Here is a 19902-nt window from a genome sequence, read left to right as displayed (position 1 = left end):
TTTTGAGTTGCCAGATGTTTTTGAGTCTTCCAAATGCAGTGTTTGCCTTCCCAATTCTTCTTCTTATTTCCTCAGAATTAGTACCATCTTGGCTGATGGTATTTCCAAGATACGTCAAATTGTCCACCTTCTCCAGTTTCTCTTCTTCAATTTTGATTTCTGTCCCTGTAGTCCCCATTAACATGACTTTACATTTCTTTGCATTATATCTCAAACCTATCTTCTCCATTACTTCTTTTACTTGGCTTGTGCATTTTTGTAGTCTGTTGGTATCTTCACTGTTAAGAGCGATGTCATCAGCAAAGTCTAGATGAAATAACCTTGAAATATTCCATTTTAGGCTATATGTATCACTGTCACATTGTTTTAATCCATAGTCAATGACTAGCATAAACAAAAGAGGAGACAGGATGCATCCCTGCCTTACACCTATCTTGATGCTCAATGGCTTAATCAATTTTCATGCAGCATTTTGAGTTGGCATAGAATGCCTTCATAATGTTGATTAATTTTGTTGGACTTCCATATTGTTCCACAATTTTCCAGTTTGTTTCTCTGTTTACACTATCAAATGGCTTTTGAAAGTCCACAAAATTAATGGCAAGGCTGCCTTGGAATTCAATTGTGTTATCTCAGGGTGAAAATAGCATCTGTGCATGATCTCCCTTGTCTAAATCCAGATTGTTGTTCACGTAGGATGGTATCCATCTTTCCTTTCATTCTGTTCAGGAGGACTGCTTCTAGTACGTTTCCTGTGACAGATAGAAGTGTTACTCCCCTCCAATTTGAACAATTGCTTAGGTCACTTTTCTTTGGTAATTTGATTATGATACCAAGGGTCCATTCCTCCCGCACTTTCTCCTCTATCCATATTTTGTTGCACAGTGAACAGATGACTGATTTCATGTCTTTGTCTCCATATTTAAGCATCTCAATATGAATGCCATCCAACCCAGGTGCCTTGTTGTGCCAGTGTAGACACAGCCTGACATAAAACACTACCAGCTGGTAAATTCTCAGTTGTTGTACTGAGATTTGGCTACACCAGTTCCACTGATGTTAATGGGAGGCTAAAAACCACACTGATGTCCCTATGAGTGTGATAATGCCACCAAAGGGAATACGAGTCACATATGGTTATATATGTATATAGTCAAAGGTAAAAATGTCAGAAATGTTTAAGAAACTTAGGAGCATAAGTCCCATTTTCAAAATGTCTTAGGAACCTACGTGTGTGAGGTTATGTCTACACTATGCAGCTTTAAGTGACACAGCTGTGCCGCTACAGCCGTGCCGCTAAAAGGCACACAGTGTGGCTGCTGTTTGTCAGCTGGCAAGAGCTCGCCTGCCGACAAAAAACTTTCACCTCCAATAAGCACCATTTGCTTTGTTAGCAGGAGAGCATTCCTGCCGAGAAAGCACTGTTCGCAACGGTGCTTGTTGTTGGCAAAACGTTTGTTTTCCGGAGGTTTGTTTTTTTAACACCTCTGAAAGATGAAAGTTTTGTCGTTCAGTTGCCAGTGTAGACAAAGCCAGACTTTCAATGGTTAGGCTCCTGAGTGCTTTTGAAAATGACACTTCAGTGTTTTTGAAAGTTTTACGCACAGTTCTTATAGATCCCTTCAACACACAAACCCAATAGAGGCAACATCAAAGTAGCTAAGAAATGAGGTGTATCAAGGCTTCAGTGGCTTTTGTTTTCTTGGCAACAGTTGCCGAGCCTTTAACCTTTTTAAACAATAGTCAGCAAGTAAGTTGTTATTATAGAGTCTCTAAAAGACTTAACATGGCAATTTGTGAAATCCACAGCAGACAGCATTCTCTACCCTTTCTTCCTGGTTTCTTGCTACCTCTCCTGGTTGGGTTGTCTGGGTCTTCCTCCTCTTGCAGCCGCAGCTTTCAGTAGCGGGTGAAAGATTAAAAACTCCTGTGTTCCAGTTCAAATTTTTCTGTCTCTTCCTGTCTTTTTGCTGGCAATTTTAGCAGTGTTAGCCTTGACCAGAACACCCAAGATGTACTGTAGCCTTGCAAGTAGTGAGTGTAATTGACCACAAGAAAGCAAGCATATTTTGGGACTTGTGGATAGTTTGGGAGAGTAGGTACTTTAACACTGACACAACAAAAATCTGGGTTTTAGACATGAGTGTGGGTGCACGTGTGCAAGACTCTCTCTCTCTCTCTCTCCCTTTAGTGTAATTTCCCTTCTTTTTTCTGAAAACATTAATGTCTCCTTTTGGAAACCTTAGGAGTCAGTGTGTCAGACAGAGAGAGAGAGATCCTGATTCTAGACTGTGTTTGAGTCTGGTGTGCATGTAGGAGGATGGGCAGAGGGCAGAAATGTGGCTTTATGCCACCTTTACACTTCCTAGTTTCTGACACTGCCATGGGCTAGTTTAGGCTCCCAATGTAAGCTTGAGCAGCCCTGGGGCTAGTCTAATTTATGCCCAGGCTGTAACTGTCCCCAAAGGAATATATGGCAGTGAAGAATAGCCCAGGCACAGGGCACTCTAGCTTCATACTCTCCTTCTCCAGTATCACTCTGCCCCAGGGTCTACTTTTTCCCCTAGCACACTCCTGCTCCATGGTCTGCAAGGGCAGAGCATATGGTCATTCTGTCAGTCCTACACTATTGAGGGGTCCTCCTTATGTCAGGGGTGTTTCTCAGTGGAGAGAGCCAGCTGGTTTCCAGTCCTGCTCACCAGAACATCATGAAGGTTCTGAGGAGTAGCCCAGAATTGGGTCCAGCATATGAATTGCCTTTTTTTTTTTCCTACTAAACTATTCAATGTGATAAGTTTCTTCAGGACATGCTTAGGAGGAAGGGCATCACTATTATTAGTAATCCACACCTAGGAGTGAAGTGACTATTAAATGGATTCCCATTTAGGTGGACTACTGCTGGGATAGCATTCCTGCTTTCCCTCCCTAAAGATTCGTGTTGCTCATGAGACTCTTCTGCCAATGAGACAGAGCTGTTCAAAATGACATACAGGTATGTATCAAACCTGAAACGTGGGCCAAGGCTGCCAAATTTCTGGCCAGTGTGGGCCAATTTGTGGCCAGCTAAGTGGTTTTGACCTAAAATCAGGTAAATCTTGATGATTTGGGCTGATTTTTGTAGTGGCAAAAATGTCACCCTTCTCTGGATCTTTTCTATTTTTGTCCATGTGTTCTTCCTTTTTCAGATGCACGCGAACATCTTTATACAGGTTCCATGCTGTCAGCTGAATAATTATTATAAGTTATACCTTTGTCAGAACATGTTTTTTTGTTCTCAGTGCTACAGTGAAACTTGTGAAGCATTCTGAAAGTGTTTGCAGCTAAGCATTTCCCTCTTCCCTATGCTAATTAATCGATAAACAGATATTAACTGATGGTACCAGGTTAGGCAGTTATGGAATTTGTCCTGAAGTGCTACTGATTTTAAACAGTGAGACACTTTGGAACTAGTGAATGGCTTCAACAGAGGACTGGACTTTATGTAACATACTGAAACACCAACACAAATTCCTGCTCTCTATGTAATTAACTTACAAGGATTTGGGGACCAGCTGTTTGCACTGCAGAGGGTATGTATGCAACCTTTCCCTGTAGGCAATTATTTTTTCAGAACAGAGCATTCATTCATCACAAAAAGAATTCAGGAAAAGTTGATTTACACTGAACATTCGGTCTCTTACACAACACTACTGTAAGCTGTTTAGCTTCAGAAGTTAGGCATTGAAGTTAGCAGTGAAGGGTTTTTTTGTTCAGTCCATGTAACCTACAATGACACTTGGATTTTCTGCAATAACACAAGGCTCATACTGTAAATAAAGATGTTAATTCAGAATTGGTATAATGAACAATAAGTTATGTGCAACCATAGGAGACTTGAGATACTTTTTAAAGCTGCTGTATGAAACCCAGAACACACTTACATGCTGAGTGAGAGCGATTTTTAAAAATTAACTGAGTAACTCACTAACGGTGATACTCCTGTGTCACTTCCATTAAGTGAGTATTCAGCAGCTGGGGTTATTTTGCCTGCCGTTCAAGAGGACGTTTGGCTGGGTGGGATGAAGGAGTCCAAAACTTGACAGAGTCATGAAAACGGGGGAGGAGCCATTCTGAAGGAGGCGTGAACACAAAATGTTTGAACTTAGGTGCACAAATTAAAGCTGCTCAGAATAGCTTAAAGTTGCAGTTCCATCAGCTACATGGACGACATAAAGATGACACTGACCATGAGAGCTTAATGAAGGTAAGGTAACTTTCCCTGTAGGAATGAACTATGATCATTTCTCCAGTATATTAGTTACAAGTCCACTCTCCTTCAAAACCAGACCAGGATGCCTTCTTGTTTTAATTCCTTTTTTTCCTTGAACAAAATAAAAATGTTCACCTTAATAATTTGTGTTTCAGGCATAAAAAGGGAGCAGCATGACAGTTAATAATAGCCTGCACTCATCTAGCTCCCATCATCCCACAGAATCCCAGTGCGATAAACCATTGGTAACCGAATAAAAATTAAATCTTGTTTACATCTCTATTTAATGACCAAAACTATGTAATGCCTGCAGGCTTCAGATCGGCAGAGAACACAAGACTTTAGCCAGGTAAATCTGTTTCCCCCAAAAGATTAAGAGCATTGTCCAATTTGGCCAACTTCTTGGTTCCATTGTCCGATTAACTCAGAGAATCAACTGAAAATAGCATCCCCCCCACGCTCCAATCCCAAAGCTGCAGGGTTTTGAAGGAAGTGAATCCTCTCAGTAAAGAATCAAACTGAAATATGTTCCAGCTCAAATGACTACAACCGCAATACAGTGGAATCATCTGCTATAAAAACACACGCATACAGGTACTGTGGCAAATTGCACAGAGTAGAATAAATGTCCATGCAAGCTCTTTAGGGCTGAGACAGTAATTTATGACATGTTTGTACATGGGATACTGGGATTCAGTCTAGCTGCAGCCTTTCAGCACTACCTCAACAGAAATGTTAAATAAATAATAATAGTATCAACCTGAGATAACTATTGTACAGCTGGGCAAGATAATCTCTTGTACTGCTTGGGGCCCAGGGTCAGTTTTAAAAGAGGTATGAGCAGAGCTGCTCAGGAGGCAATTTTGTCATATTTTGACCCAAAGGCTGTTGCCAAATCTGAGTAGTTTTAACCCTTTAGAACAGAGTAGTTCCTAGTGGTTTCTTGGGGATGACAGGAGTCACTCTGCCAAGGAGGAAACAGACTGTAATAACCTGAGCATTAAAATCAGCTGCTGCACCAGAGGCATTAAGCAACATTGCGCCTATCTTTACAAGAGGTGCTAGAAGTGAACCTGGGAATTACAGATTAGTAAACCTTACCTCAGTACTAAGCAAATGAGTTGAAACAGGAATTAAAGACATAGATATAAAATTGCCTACATGAATGCGATATGATAGGGAGAAACCAGCATAGCTCATAGCACTTTATGGTCTAAATGGACCATTTATGATCATCTAGTCTGACTTCTTGCATAACACAGGCCATAGAATTTCATCCAGTAATTCCTGAAACAAGCTCTGTTCAGGCTCAAACATATCTTTTCTAAAGTCACTTATTCTTGATTTCATGACTTCAAGTGATGGAGAATCCACCACATCCTTAGGTAAGTTGTTCAAATGGTTAAGTATCCTAATTGTTACAAATTTGGACCATATTTCTAATCTGAATTTGTCAAGATTCAGCCTCCAGCCATTGGAACTTTTATTTTTTTTCTGCTAAATTAAAGAGACCTCTACTATCAGAAATCTTCTCCCTGTATAGGTACTTACAGACTGGGATCAAGTTACCTCTTAACCTGCTCATGTATAAAATGAATAGACTGAGTTTCTTTAATCTTTCATGGCAAGGCATGCTTTCCAAACCTCACATAATTCTGAACCCTTTCCAATTTTTTTAAAGTGAACTGGATACAGTATGGTCTAACTAATGCCTTGTAGCGTGATAATGACACTTCCCTAGTTCTACATGATAGTCTCCTGCTTATAAAAACACCCATCCCTCTGCTTATACATTTAAAAGAAAGTTGTGCCTCTCCAGTTTACTGGAGTTCTTTGAATGAGTCAACAGAATAGTAGAGAAAGAATTCTACCTACTGGTTCTTCTATTTGCACTTTCTAAAAGCCTTTGATAAAGTCCTTCACAAGAGACAGTTTAGGGAACAAAGTTACCATAGGGTGAGAAAACTATAGATTAGAAAATGGTTAAGAATTAGAAAACAGTAAGTATGGCTATACAGTCATTTACAAAATGGAACTGTATTAATAAGGGGATGCCCCAAAGATCTGTACTAGGATTGGAGTTATTTAATGTGTTCACCAGTTATCTGGAATGTGCGCCTGTAAGCGTGAGTGTGGGGGGCGGAAACAAGGGGAAACAGTCAGACAGCAACATTTGTAGACGATTGATAATTGTTTTGGAAAGGCAAACTTAGAAAAGACTTAAAGGGACGGATTGGGCAACGAGATGGCAGTTGAAATTCAATGTAGGTAGGCATGAGGTAATGCACATTGGGAGGAATGATTTGAACTACTTATATACACTGACGGTTTCTAAATTAACCACTCAAGAAAAAGACTTAGGCGTTACTGTGGACAGCTTAATGGAAACTTCTGCTCAGTGCACAGCAGTGGTCAAAAAAAAGCAAATGAGATGTTAGGCTGTTTTAAAAACTGGATAGAGAAAAATACTGAAAATAGAAGAACACCATAAAATAAATCAATAGTACGTTCTCCTTTTTTTAAAAAAAAAAAGAGTTCAATTCTGGTCATATTATCTATGAAAAGATATAGGAATGGCCTGGAAAAGGGCAATGAAAATTATTAAAGGCATGGACAAACTTCTATAAAGGGCCAGGTTTTAAAAAGATGCCAAAATCTGAGTCACTCAAAATTTAGGTACTTTTGTAAATATGGCTCGTAATCTCTTTATACCTCTAGGTACCAATTTTTAAAACGGGGATAATAGTATTTATTCACCTTTGTGAAGCACTTTGAGAGCTATGGATGAAAAGTGAAGTGAATTGTCATTATTATTATTAACTATTATTAATGGTAAGTTAGAAAAACAAAGCAGAGACTGTTTTGCCTGGGGAAAAATGAAAAGCTTGGGGCTTCAGTTTGTGTCTATATATGAGGCCTTATGTTAATATTAGGTGTTAATTCAAGTAGTCAGCTTCTAGGTAATGACCGCACATGCCTGGTTGAAAAATTGTCCTGTGGCTTATAGCCAGCAATATCCACCCACCTCCTTGTTGCTACAGTAGATACGTTTGCTATACAGTAAATAGCTGTCAGATTTGTAAATTTAACATTGTTTAGTCTGAGCATAAGTGAAGAAAATGGGAAATCTGTCCGGCAGCAGGGTAGGTGTGGTTTGAGACAGCATTTGTTTTCTGCCGAGGATTTTTGTTTTTATTACCAAGCCCTGGAGTATGTCACAAGGTCCTTCAGCCACCCCAGGCTATGAAACTGGGAGGGGAAAATATGAATCAATGCAGTTTTATATAACTTACAAATGTGTTTAGCATTTTCTGTGACAGAGGGAAGCCAGTCAGAATGTTTAACTGTTTCTTTTGTGAACTTTATTTTGTTGATCTGGAGGTTTGCTGTATTCCAGGCTTGTTTCAGATCAGGGACAGGCTGTGTCCTTGCCACATGACTAGTACATCCTAAACCCAATAAAATGGAAAAGAAAAAAATTAAAGCTATGCAGTGAAATGGAATTATTGCCCCTCTCTTGAGAAGCATATGGAATAGTGGTTTGAGCATAGGACTGAGAGCCAGGAATGACTTAATTCTAGTCCAGATACACTGAATTTGTCTGTGGTCTTAAACAAGTCAGGGCTAGATTTTGACTAGTTTAATGTGACTACATAGGGGAGTAGGGTAGAGAAAAGGGCCTCTCCATGCAGCTGCTTTAGAATTAACTGGATTGAGGCTGGGACATGGGGAAGAAAGGAGGTGGGTGGGAAGAGGGCATGTTGTGGGTGGAGCCATAGCTGGCACAAGAGGGTGAAATATCTTGCTGGCCCATCTCCCCAGAGCCAGAAGAGCAGGGCAGGAATTGTGACTCAGTCCTATATAGCACTCCTTACTCAGGGCTGAGCATAAAGGCCCTTTGTCTCTCTGTCTTGCTTTCCCCTTGGTAGTTATGATGAGGATTGATTAGTTAATTGTGAAGTGCTCTGAAGATGAAAAGCCCCAAGTATTATCTATTTGGGGGGAATAATTATTTTCCCCTCACACAAAAGTGCATCTGAATAAAAACTGACCAACTGTGTAACCATTAAAAGGACAGGAGAATTTGCAGGTGGTGCAAATGTCATTGTTATCATGATCAGTTTTTCTCTCTTCTCACACAGAGGAAAGTCTCAGCTCCCTTTGTTTGCTTTCGGCTGATGTCCGCCTCCCTTGAGCCAAACTCTGCTATCCACTATTCAGACTTCATTTCCCAAAGAACAGCCTCCTGAAGCCCTTTCAGGCCTTATGAAAGGAGTTCTCACTCAGGTTAAAAGAGAACTGTGTGTTCTCCCTCTGTCTCTCTCGGTATGTGTGTTTTGTAAAAAGAGTAATAAATTAATCATTTCAACGCTGGGCAAGGAGTCTAGGTGTTGTATTTGTATCGTGCACTTACATAAACACAGCAAGGGTCAGTTAACTAATGAGTGGCTGGAGTGGGAAGCTGAAGCTCTAAGATGATCTAAAACATTTTACCACATTTTCCATATAGGAGACCTTGAAGTAGTTGCATTTGCTTTCTTACAACAGAGACAAGTCAGTTAAAGTCCAAAGGAAAGATTGAGGTTTTACATTTCTGTTTGTGGTACAGGAAAAGGGTTACCATTTCAGTGGTTGATTCAGTGAAATAACATCTCCTTTATACACATCTGCCTAGCAAGTAGGGCGGTAGTTGGAAATACCGTCTAAAGCATTAAAGATTTGCTGGCAAATAGCAAAGGCATTTTCTGCTGGGGAAAAATTGTTATATTGAGTAGTCACTTTGCATGCTTAGGACTTACAAATACCCAAACACTCTGGACTTACATTGTATTTTTTATTTTGTAAAGTATTTAACATACTATGAAGGACTCAGCTGCATATTTCACATCCAAGGTGTTACAATAATGATCCTAAATAAGAAGATATGTTTGATATTTGACAATGGTAAGTGATATATTTATACCAAACTGTTTGGGTCTCAGTAGTGTTTATTCTGCTGTTTAAAGATGCAAATATGCTTCATTTTCAAAGTGTTTTTCTTTGACAGTTTAAATGAGAAGAGTAAATAGATAAAATGTAAAGCCAGAAGCAATTTTTCCTGTATGAATTTTGTGCTTTTGCTTTTCTGTTCACTATAATGAATATCTCATTTTAAAGTGATAGGGGGAATTTGGAGTGATATAGCTGCTTATCTTTGCTTGTTGTTTGATTAGTAATCTCACGATAAAAAGGAACATGTATATTTAGCCAGTCAGTACCTGCAAAATAGGATGTTCTTGGACAATATTTTCTCAGGTAAGCATATTTAAAAGTAGAGACTTTCCCGCAACAGAAGCTTTCCTTAGCTGTCAAGGCCTCTTCAAGTTTATAATACTATGAGAAATAGAATAGAAACAAAATAAAAATTTATATCATCCACTATGTAAATGGGTTTGTAAATCTATAAATCATCTCTCTCACTGGTAATAAACCCTAGTGAGCAGAATTTAGAGGAAAGGTTAGGGGGTTTTCTGTTAAGCTTTTGTTAAGACCTAGTGCCTTTTTCTGAATCACTTCTGAATCTTATTTCATTTTAACTCTCTAGTCTACATTTTAAAAGATTTTATTTTCCTTTAGAGAAACTATGCTGAAAAATACAAGCATATTTTAGCCTCAGTGGGAACTGGACAAAACTAATATCTGATCCTGTCTAAAACTGCCACATATTTGCAACCCTTTTAAAATAAAACATTAATGTAATCACCCATCACACTCTCAGAGAATACTTCCAAGCAAGAAGTCAAAATGTACCATTTACTTGAATCAGAGTGCAATGCTATCTGATGCAGGAAATCGGTAAATAGGTCCAGAATCTCAGCCTCAATTCGGAGACATATTTGTTTAGCCATATGCTATAAATAAAATCCCTAGACTTGGAACCTTGCCAATATTATTAATACAGTGTTCACTTGATAGTTCCATTTAGTATGAGTCTTCTTAGTGACTGCTTCATACACTATGAATCTAGAGAAGCAGCATACAGAATAGTATATTAACTATATACTGGCAGAACTGCCAGTGGAGTCTGGCTGCAGAGCTGGTATATCCAGTGCCAGGAGGATAACCCTCGTGTAAAGGAAACCCGCTGGTGGTGCGGAGTCAATGTAGAGGCTCCTCTGGTATCTCTCCCTGCTGCCAGGGACGAGGTTATGGCTGTTGGAAAAGACAGCTGGTGGCAGAATGCCGTTATGCTGTACTTATCCCTGGCTGCTGCTTTGGCCTTGTGAGGCTGTAGCACCCAACACAGGTTTGAACAGCTGCTCTAATTTACATGAGGGCGCTGTCACTGCACACCATGGTCTCTTTACACCAGTTTTGCACCTGCTCCCTCCCCTCTAGCCAGGGATCTGAACCAATGTTTTTACTGCTGCTGCATTTTGCATCATTCTACCCCATGCATATATTGCAGTATATATGCTCGCTACTTTTTGGAATGATACTGTGTGTCCATTTATAAGAAGATATATGGTTGGTAATCTTAAGCTGTCACTTAGTACCAATTTGTCAAAATGGACCTCTTTTTTGAATGTCCAGCTTAAGATAATGTTACTAGCTCCTGATTTTACAGAGATGCCAAGCACCTATAGCTCCCTTTGACTTCCCCTGAAGTTATGGGTGCTCCCTAACTCAGACCCTAGGTGTCTCTTAGAATCATACAATGTCAGGGTTGGAAGGGTCCTCAGGAGGTCATCTAGTCCAACCCCCTGCTCAAAGCAGAACCAAGCCCCAGATCTCTAAATGGCCCCCTCAAGGATTGAACTCACGCTCTTGGGTTTAGCAGGCCAATGCGCAATCCCTCCCCCCCAAAATTAATGGAGATATCCTATCTCCTAGAACTGAAAGGGACCTTGAAAGGTCATCGAGTCCAGCCCTCTGCCTTCACTAGCAGGACCAAGTACTGATTTTTGCCTCAGAACCCTAGGTGGCCCTATCAAGGATTGAACTCACAACCCTGGGTTTAGCAGGCCAATGCTCAAGTGGACACCCAAAAATTAGTCACACAGAATTAGAGGACGCTTTGGTAAAGTTTGGCCTTAAATTCTCTCTGTCTTGTTGGTTAAAAGGGATTTATCAGACCTACTTTGTTATTGATCCTCAGATGAAAGATCCTGTAGAAGTACATGATATTGTTGTTTAGTTTTCAATGTTTAAGCTGCTGTCATCATAGCAATACAAAATTACCAAAATATTTACCATGTAGGCTCCTGCAGTAAAGGAAGTATAATGATACAACTTCCCACTCTCCAAGTCTGTGTAAACTGATGATGGGCTTTCTACTGTGCCTCAAAATTTATGCTCAGGATCTGTTCGATCAATGGGAAAAACAATTCCCAAGGTCAAGAACCCTCATCTCAGAACTCCTTGCCAACAGCTTTGATATATTTAAATCTCAGTATTGCTAGCACAAATGCATCAGCTGATCTCAAATGTCATGGTGGCGCATGGGAAAGAGGCAATCACTCGAAGCCTAGGACATAAAGTATGTAGGGCTTTAAAGATTAACATCAACATAATTAACTGCAATCAGGAGCAGACTGGAAGCCAATGGAATCTCAGGAGCACTGTTGTAATGTGCTCCCTGTTGCCAGCAATACCACTAAGCAATCGCATCATGACATTCTGTACCTTATTAGGCAGTTGTTTATTTGATAGCCAATATTGTTAACTTCAATGTAAGTGTGGTATGTATGTGTTATGTATTATGATACCAGTTGGCGTTAGAGGTCACCAGATTGAATAAATTAGCTGGTAAGAAAACCAGCCACTGAAATCTTTGACACCACAAATAAAAATCATACACTTTGCATCTCTTTATGGCTATCCTGGTGTTGGAGAGAAAGGAAAGCAATGTAAATGTGAGGGAGTTTCAAGACTCATTTAATGCAGAGAAGGAGCAGCTAAATTAAATAGCTTTACCTTTGCCAAGCACACAGGATGACAGAGACTCAAAAGGTGACTGCTGCTAAGCCCTTGCAGCTGAAATAACAACTGCTCCCATAGATGCAGTAAATTCATCTTACCTAGTCCCAGACACTTAAGGGGTAGGGGATTGCTTAATTCTTCACCAAAGGGCAGAAATAACTGACAATGTTAATTTTTTTCTTAATCCTCCAATCAAAATACAGTAGTACGTACAACCTGTGTTTGGGTCTGATCCAAGCCTATTGAAGTCAATGGAAATCTTTGCACTGATATCTGTGAGCTCTGGAGCAGAGCAGATTCCGGAACCTTCACTCGTGTGGAGTAGTCCTTCACTCCTTGAGTACTCCCAGACATTCCAGTGGGGCTGCTTGAGGAGTAAGGGACTAACTCTATATCAGTAAAGGTGCCAGAAGCCAGGCAGAACCTACAATACAATGTAAAAAAACAACTGGCCCTAAATGCAACTTTTATACTGAAGCCTTAAAAAATACTGAGACCATTTTCATGTGATTTTGCAGATAGAGAAAGTTCATTTTTCTTTCACACTATAATTTTTCCTGATAAATCACATTTGTTGGCAACTGCTAATCCCCGTTTCATTCCACCTCAAGGGCCCTTTATTTTGATATGCCGCTCAGGGCCGTATAAATCAAAAAGAAAGCAAGGTCAGATGAAAAAGCAACATTATGTGATTGGAAATGTGGAATAAAGAGGCAAAGTCATAAAAAATGAAATAAAAAAAACTCTGAAAACCCCAAACAAGAGAGCTCACATGAATTATTACTATTCTGCAGTTGCAGTAATTAATATACTCTATGATGCTAGCCAATAACTTGCAAAATAGGTGAACACTACATTAAGCATCCGGAATCCTAACCATAGCTCCAAGTGCCCTACCCATAGGAACCCTAATCCTAGGGCAGGGAGCCATACCCATAGGAACCCTAACCCTAGGGGGGGAGTCCTACTCATAGGAACCTTAACCCTAGCACCAAGTGCCCTACCCATAGGAACCCTAATCCTAGGGGGGAAGTCCTACTCATAGGAACCTTAACCCTACCTCCAAGTGCCCTACCCTTAGTAACCCTAACCTTAGGGTGCGAAGTCCTACCCATAGGAACCCTAACCCTACCTCCAAGTGCCCTACTCATAGGAACCCTAAATCTAGCTCCAAGTGCCCTACCCATAGGAACCCTAACACTAAGACGGGAAACCCTACCCTTAGTAACCCTAACCTTAGGGTGCGAAGTCCTACCCATAGGAACCCTAACCCTACCTCCAAGTGCCCTACTCATAGAAACCCTAAACCTACCTCCAAGTGCCCTACCTTAAGGAACCCTAACCCTAGGGAGGAAAACCCTACCCCAAATTCCAAGTGCCCTCTCCATAGGAACCCTAACCCTAGCTCGAAGTGCCTGACCCTTAGGAACCCTAACCCTACGGCGGGAAGCCCTACCCATAGGAACACTAACCCTAGCTCCAAGTGCTCTACCCATAGGAACCCTAACCCTAGCTCCATGTGCCCTATCCTTAGGAACCCAAATCCTAGCTACAAGTGCCCTACCCCTAGAAACCATAATCCTATCATGAAAAACCCTACCCATAGGAAAGCTATCCGTAACTCCAAGTGCCCTACCCATAGGAACTTGAACCCTAGGGCGGGGCGCCTTACTCATAGGAACTCTAACCCTAGCTCTAAGTGCCCGATCCTTAGAAACCCAAACCTTAGGGCGAGAAGCCCTACCCATAGGAAACATAACCCTAGCTGCAAATTCCCTACACTTAGGACCCCTAACCCTAGCGGGTGAAGCCCTACAATAGGAACTGTAACCCTAGCTCCAAGTGCCCTACCCTCAGGAACCCTAATCCTAGGGCTGGAAGCCCTACCCATAGGAACCCTAACCCTAGCTCCAACTGCCCTACCCATAGGAACCTAACCCTAGCTCGAAGTGCCCTCTCCATAGGAACCCTAAGCCTAGCTCCAAGTGCCCCACCGTTAGGAACCCTAACCCTAGCTCCAAGTGCCCTACCCATATGAACCCTGACCCTAGGGCAGGAAGCCCTACCCATAGGAACCCTAACCCTAGCTCCATGTGCCCTACCCATAGGAACACTAAACCTAGGGTGAGAACCCCTTCCCAGAGAAACCCTAACCCTAGATCCAAGTGCCCCATCAGCAGGAACCCTAACCCTAGGTCAGAAAGCCGTACCCACAGGAACCCTAACCCTAGGGCGGGAAGTTCTATCCTTAGGAACCCTAACCCTAGCTCCAAGTACCCTACACATAGGAACCCTAAACCAACAGTGGGGAGCCCTGCCCATAGGAACCCTAAACCTAGCTCCATGTGCCCTACCCTTAGGAACCCTAAGCCTAGGAAGGGAAGTCCTACTCATAGGAACCCTAACACCAACTCCAAGTACCCTATCTTTAGGAACCCTAACCCTAGGGAGGGAAGCCCTAACCATAGGAACCCTAACTCTAGCTCCAAGTGCCTTACCTTTAGGAACCCTAAACGTAGGGGGGAAAGTCCTACTCATAGGAATCCTAACTGTAGCTCCAAGTGCCCTAAGGTTAGGAACCCTAACCCTAAGGCGGGAAGTCCTACCAATCTGAATCCTAACCCGAGCTCCAAGTGCCCTACCCATACGGACCCTAACCCTACCTCCAAGGAGCGAACCCTTCAGAACCCTAATCCTAGGGCAGGAAGCCCTTTCAATAGGAATCCTAACCTTAGCTCCAAGTGCCCAAACCTTAGGAACCCTAACCCTGGTGAGGAAAGCCCTACCCATAGGAATCCGAACCCTAGCTCCAAGTACCCTACACATAGGAACCCTAAACCAACGGTGGGGAGCCCTACCCATAGGAACCCTAAACCTAGCTCCAAGTGACCTACCCATAGGAACCCCAACCCCAGCTCCAAGTGCCCTACCCATAGGAAACCTAAGCCTATGTCAGGGCGCCCTACCTGTAGGAACCCTAACCCTAGCTCCAAGTGCCCCATCTGTAGGAACCCTAACCATAGGGGGGAACCCTACCCATAGGAACCCTAATCCTAGCTCCAAGTGACCTACCAATAGGAACCACAACCCCAGCTTCAAGTGCCCTACCCATAGGAACCCTAACACTAGAGTGGGAAGCCCTACCCATAGGAATCCTAACCCCGGCTCCTAGTGCCCTACCCATAGCAACCGGAACCCTAGCTCCAAATGCTCTACCCTTAGGAACCCTCACCCTAGGGCGGGAAGCCCTACCGATAGAAATCCTAATGCTAGCTCCAAGTGTTCTACCCATAGGAACCCTAACCCTAGCTCCATGTGCCCTTCCCTTAGGAAACCTAACCCTAGGGCGGGGCGTCCTACCCATAGGAACCCTAACCGTAACTTCAAGTGCCCAACCCTTAGGAACCCTGACCCTAGGGTGGGAAGCTCTACCCATAGGAACTCTAATCCTAGCTCCAAGAGCCCTACCCATAGGAACCCTAACCCTACAGTGGGAAGTCCTACCTATAGGAAACTTAACCCTATCTCCAAGTGTCCAACCCTGAGGAACTCTAATGGTAGGGCAGGAAGCCCTAGCCATAGGAATTCTAGCCCTAGCTCCAAGCAACCTACCATAGGAACCCTTACCATAGCTCCAAGTGCCCCACCCATAGGAACCCTAACCCTAGGACGGGAAGCCTTACCCAAAGGAATCCCAACCCTAGCTCCAAGTGCCATATCCATAGGAACCTCAACCCTAGTTCCAAGTGCCCTACTCTTAGTAACCCTAACCCTAAGGCAGGAAGCCCTATCCATAGGAACCCTAACCGTAGCTCGAAGTGCCCTAACTTTAGGAATCCTAATGCTAGAGTGTTAAACCCTACCCATAGGAATCCTCACCCTAGTTCCAAGTGCCCAAACCTTAGTAACTCTAACCCTAGTGCGGGAAGCCCTACCCATAGGAATTCTAAAACTAGCTTCAAGTGCCCTACCCTTAGGACCTCTAACCCTAGTGGTGGAAGCCCTACCCATAGGAACCCTAACCCTAGGTGGGAAGCCCTACCAATAGGAACCCTAACCCTAGCTCCAAGTGCCCTACCGGTAGGAAACCTAACCCTAGCTCCATGTGCCCTACCCTCAGGAAACCTAACCCTAGGGCGGGTAGCCCTACCCATATGAACCCTAACCTAAGCTCCAAGAGCCCTATCCATATGAACCCTAACCCTCAGGTGGAAAGTCCTACCTATAGGAAACTTAACCCTATCTCCAAGTGCCCAACCCTTAGGAACTCTAACCATAGGGCAGGAAGCCCTAGTCATAGGAATCTTAACCCTAGCTCCAAGTGACCTATCCATAGGAACCCTTACCATAGCTCCAAGTGCCCTAACGTTATGAATCCTAACCCTAGGGCGGGAAGCGCTACCCATAGGAATCCTAACCCTAGCTCCAAGTGCCCTACCCTTAGTAACCCTAACTCTAAGGCAGAAAGCCCTACCCATAGGAACCCTAACCTTACCTCCAAGTGCCCTATCCATAGGAAGCCTAACCCTAGGGTGGGAAGCCCTAGTTACTGGAACCCTAATCCTAGCTCCAAGTGCCCTATCCATAGGAACCTCAACCGTAGCTCCAAGTGTTCTAACTATACGAACCCTAACACTAGGGGACGAGCCCTAACCATAGTAACCCTAACCCTAGCTCCAAGTTCCCTACCCATAGGAACTCTAACCCTTGGGTGGGAAGCTCTACCTACAGGAACCTGAACCCTAGCTCCAAGTGCCCTACCCTTAGGAACCATAAACCTAGGGTGGGGCGCCCTACCCTTAGGAACCCTAACCCTAGCTCCAAGTGCCCTACCAGTAGGAACCGAAACCCTAGCTCCAAGTGCCCTACCCTTAGGAACCATAAACCTAGGGTGGGGCGCCCTACCCTTAGGAACCCTAACCCTAGCTCCAAGTGCCCTATCCATAGGAACCCTAACCCTAGCTCCAAGTGCCCTTCCCGTAGGAACCCTAACTCTTGGGTGCGAAGTCCTACCCATTGGAACACTAACCCTAGCTCTAAGTGCCCTAGCGATAAGAACCCTAGCCCTAGGGCCAGGTGCCCTACCCATGGGAACCATATCCTTAGCTCCAAGTGCCCTACCCCCGAACTCTTTACTAGTGACTAGAACTGTGTTATATAAGAGGCCAGACCAGATGGTCACAATGCTCCCTTCTGGCCTGGGAATCAATGAATCTAAATGAAATGAATGACTTCCAGTGATTTCAAGCACTAAGCCTTACTATACATGCAAGCATTCTTTTGTCCACCTCCAAACTCTTACACGTGATCTATAAATAAATACAAATAATCCTTTAAACAACACCCCTCACTTTGTTAAAAGGATAACATTCCTGCCATGCCCCACATGCCATGGTTCTCAGCATCCTACCCAGTCGATGGTTTCCAAACAGCCATTGCTGTATTTCTCAGTCACATGCACAGCCAGTGCATCATTTATGTAGTTCATGTTCATCACGTGTGTGCTATTTTTTTAAAACCAGCCCATTTTGCCTACACAATAATCAACCCATTCATCCAGGGCTGCATAATCTGGCCTGGAGCTGGGGCAGACGCATTCTGTGTGGGATAAGCTCTTTTGGTAGCAACTGTCTTCTCCAGTGAAAATGTTATGCTCCATAAAAACATTGTTGATAGTACATCTAAAACACAAGTAACCGTGTCCACCAGAGAAAGACCTAACAATTAGATACAGTACCATAAGTATACATGGTGCATTGCACAAACACACAGAAAGACAAGGTCCATACGCCAAGTATCTTATAACCTAATTCAGGCAAAGACAACATGTGGTCAACACTGAGCAACAGTTCAATAACAAGAGGCCTGGATGCAACTGGTAAGGCTCAAGGTAGCAAAGTTTCACAAAAGAGGTGGGTTTCAAGGATCTGAAAAAGAGGGAGGGTTCTCCAACCATATAAGATGGTCTGGAAGAAAGGGTGAAGCTCAGAGTAAGAGAAGGAGGGAAAAGGAGAAAGGTAAAGGAGCAAGTGGGGATACAGGGTGAAATGAGTACAAAGATAAGTGGAAGCAAAATTCCACAAAGACTTGGAGGTGAGAACAATACTTTTGACAATACAAGAACTGAATGAGCCCGAAAGGCAGAAAATTTAAAACTACTGCAGGGAAACACATTTCTACACAATGCATTATTACCTTGTAGAACTCATTGTCACTGCATCTCATTGACGTCAAGACCTTAGCAGGATTGAAAAAGAAGGGCAAATTATAGTTCTAGTACACAGGATTCATTGTGGGTTTGGAAGAGATAGCTCTCCTCATACTTCTCCACATAAGCAAACCACCAAGTGACAGTGTAATGGTTTGGGTCACAGAAACCTCCTTGGGAACTGCCACCCGATGTCCTGGGACTACCTCTGAGCCCGTTTTCCCTGGCAGCTTGGGACTCCAGTGCCTTGCCTAGTTGTGCCAGACACGCTAGCCTGCTACAAACACAGACCCAGGTCTGAACCAAGTCCCCCAAAAGCTGCAGGCTTAACTGAAAACAGCTTAAGAAGTGCTCTTGTTTCCAACACCCAGCTACCCAATTCCCAATGGGATCCAAGTTCGAAATACACCCGTTTTACTCTGTATAAAGCTTATACAGGGTAAACTCATAAATTGCCCTCTATAACACTGATTGGAGAGAGATGCACAGCTGTTTGCTCCTCCATGAAATTAATTACTTGCTCTGGGTTAATTAATAAGTAAACAGTGATTGTATTAAATATAAAAAGTAGGATTTAAGTGGTTCCAATTAATAACAGACAGAAAAAAGTAAATTATCTAGCAAAATAAAATAAAACATACAAGTCTAAACCTAATACAGTAAGAAACTAAATGCAGGTAAATCTAAGGTGACCAGATGTCCTGATTTTATAGAGACAGTCGCAATTTTTGGGTCTTTTTCTTACATAGGCTCCTATTACCCCCCACCCTATCCCAATTTTTCACACTTGCTGTCTGGTCATCTTAGGTAAAACTCACTCTCAGAGATGTTCCAGTAAGCTTCTATTACAGACTAGACTTCCTCCTAGTCTGGATCCAGCAATCACTCACCCCCCTTGTAGTTACTGTTCTTTGTTCCAATTTCATTCAGGCTCTCTTTGGTGTGGAGAAGTTCTCTCTTGAGCCAGCTGAAGACAAAATGGAGGGATTTCCAGGGGCTTATATAGTCTCTTTCGTGGGTGGAAACCCCTCTCTCCCCCTGTGTAGAATCACAGGTACAAGATGGAGTTTTGGAGTCACATGGGCAAGTCACATGTCCATGCATGACTCAGTTCTCTACAGGCCAAGCCATTGCCCACATGTTAGCCCAAACGTTCCCAGGAAAGCTCAGCTGTGGATTGGCATCTACCAAGGTCCATTGTTAGCCAAGTACTTCCCTTTGCTTGCATAACCCTCCTCACACTATGTTGATCAAATCTGCCTTAGGTGCTTTCTACAGCAAACACTGTAAATACAAGCATAAAGCCAACACTCATAACTTCAGATACAATAATGATCCATGCATACGAATAGGATGACTACATTCAGTAGAACATAATCTTTGCAAAGATATGTTACATGGCCTATCTAGCATAAAACATATTCCAGTTATGTCATATTTACACTCATAAGCATATTTCTATAAAGCATTATGGAGTGCAACA

The sequence above is a fragment of the Gopherus flavomarginatus genome, chromosome 9, assembly GCF_025201925.1.
Source record: "Gopherus flavomarginatus isolate rGopFla2 chromosome 9, rGopFla2.mat.asm, whole genome shotgun sequence".
In the NCBI taxonomy this organism is placed as follows: domain Eukaryota; kingdom Metazoa; phylum Chordata; order Testudines; family Testudinidae; genus Gopherus; species Gopherus flavomarginatus.
The sequence above is the reverse complement of the archived record's forward strand: the minus strand, read 5'-3'. Positions refer to the sequence as shown.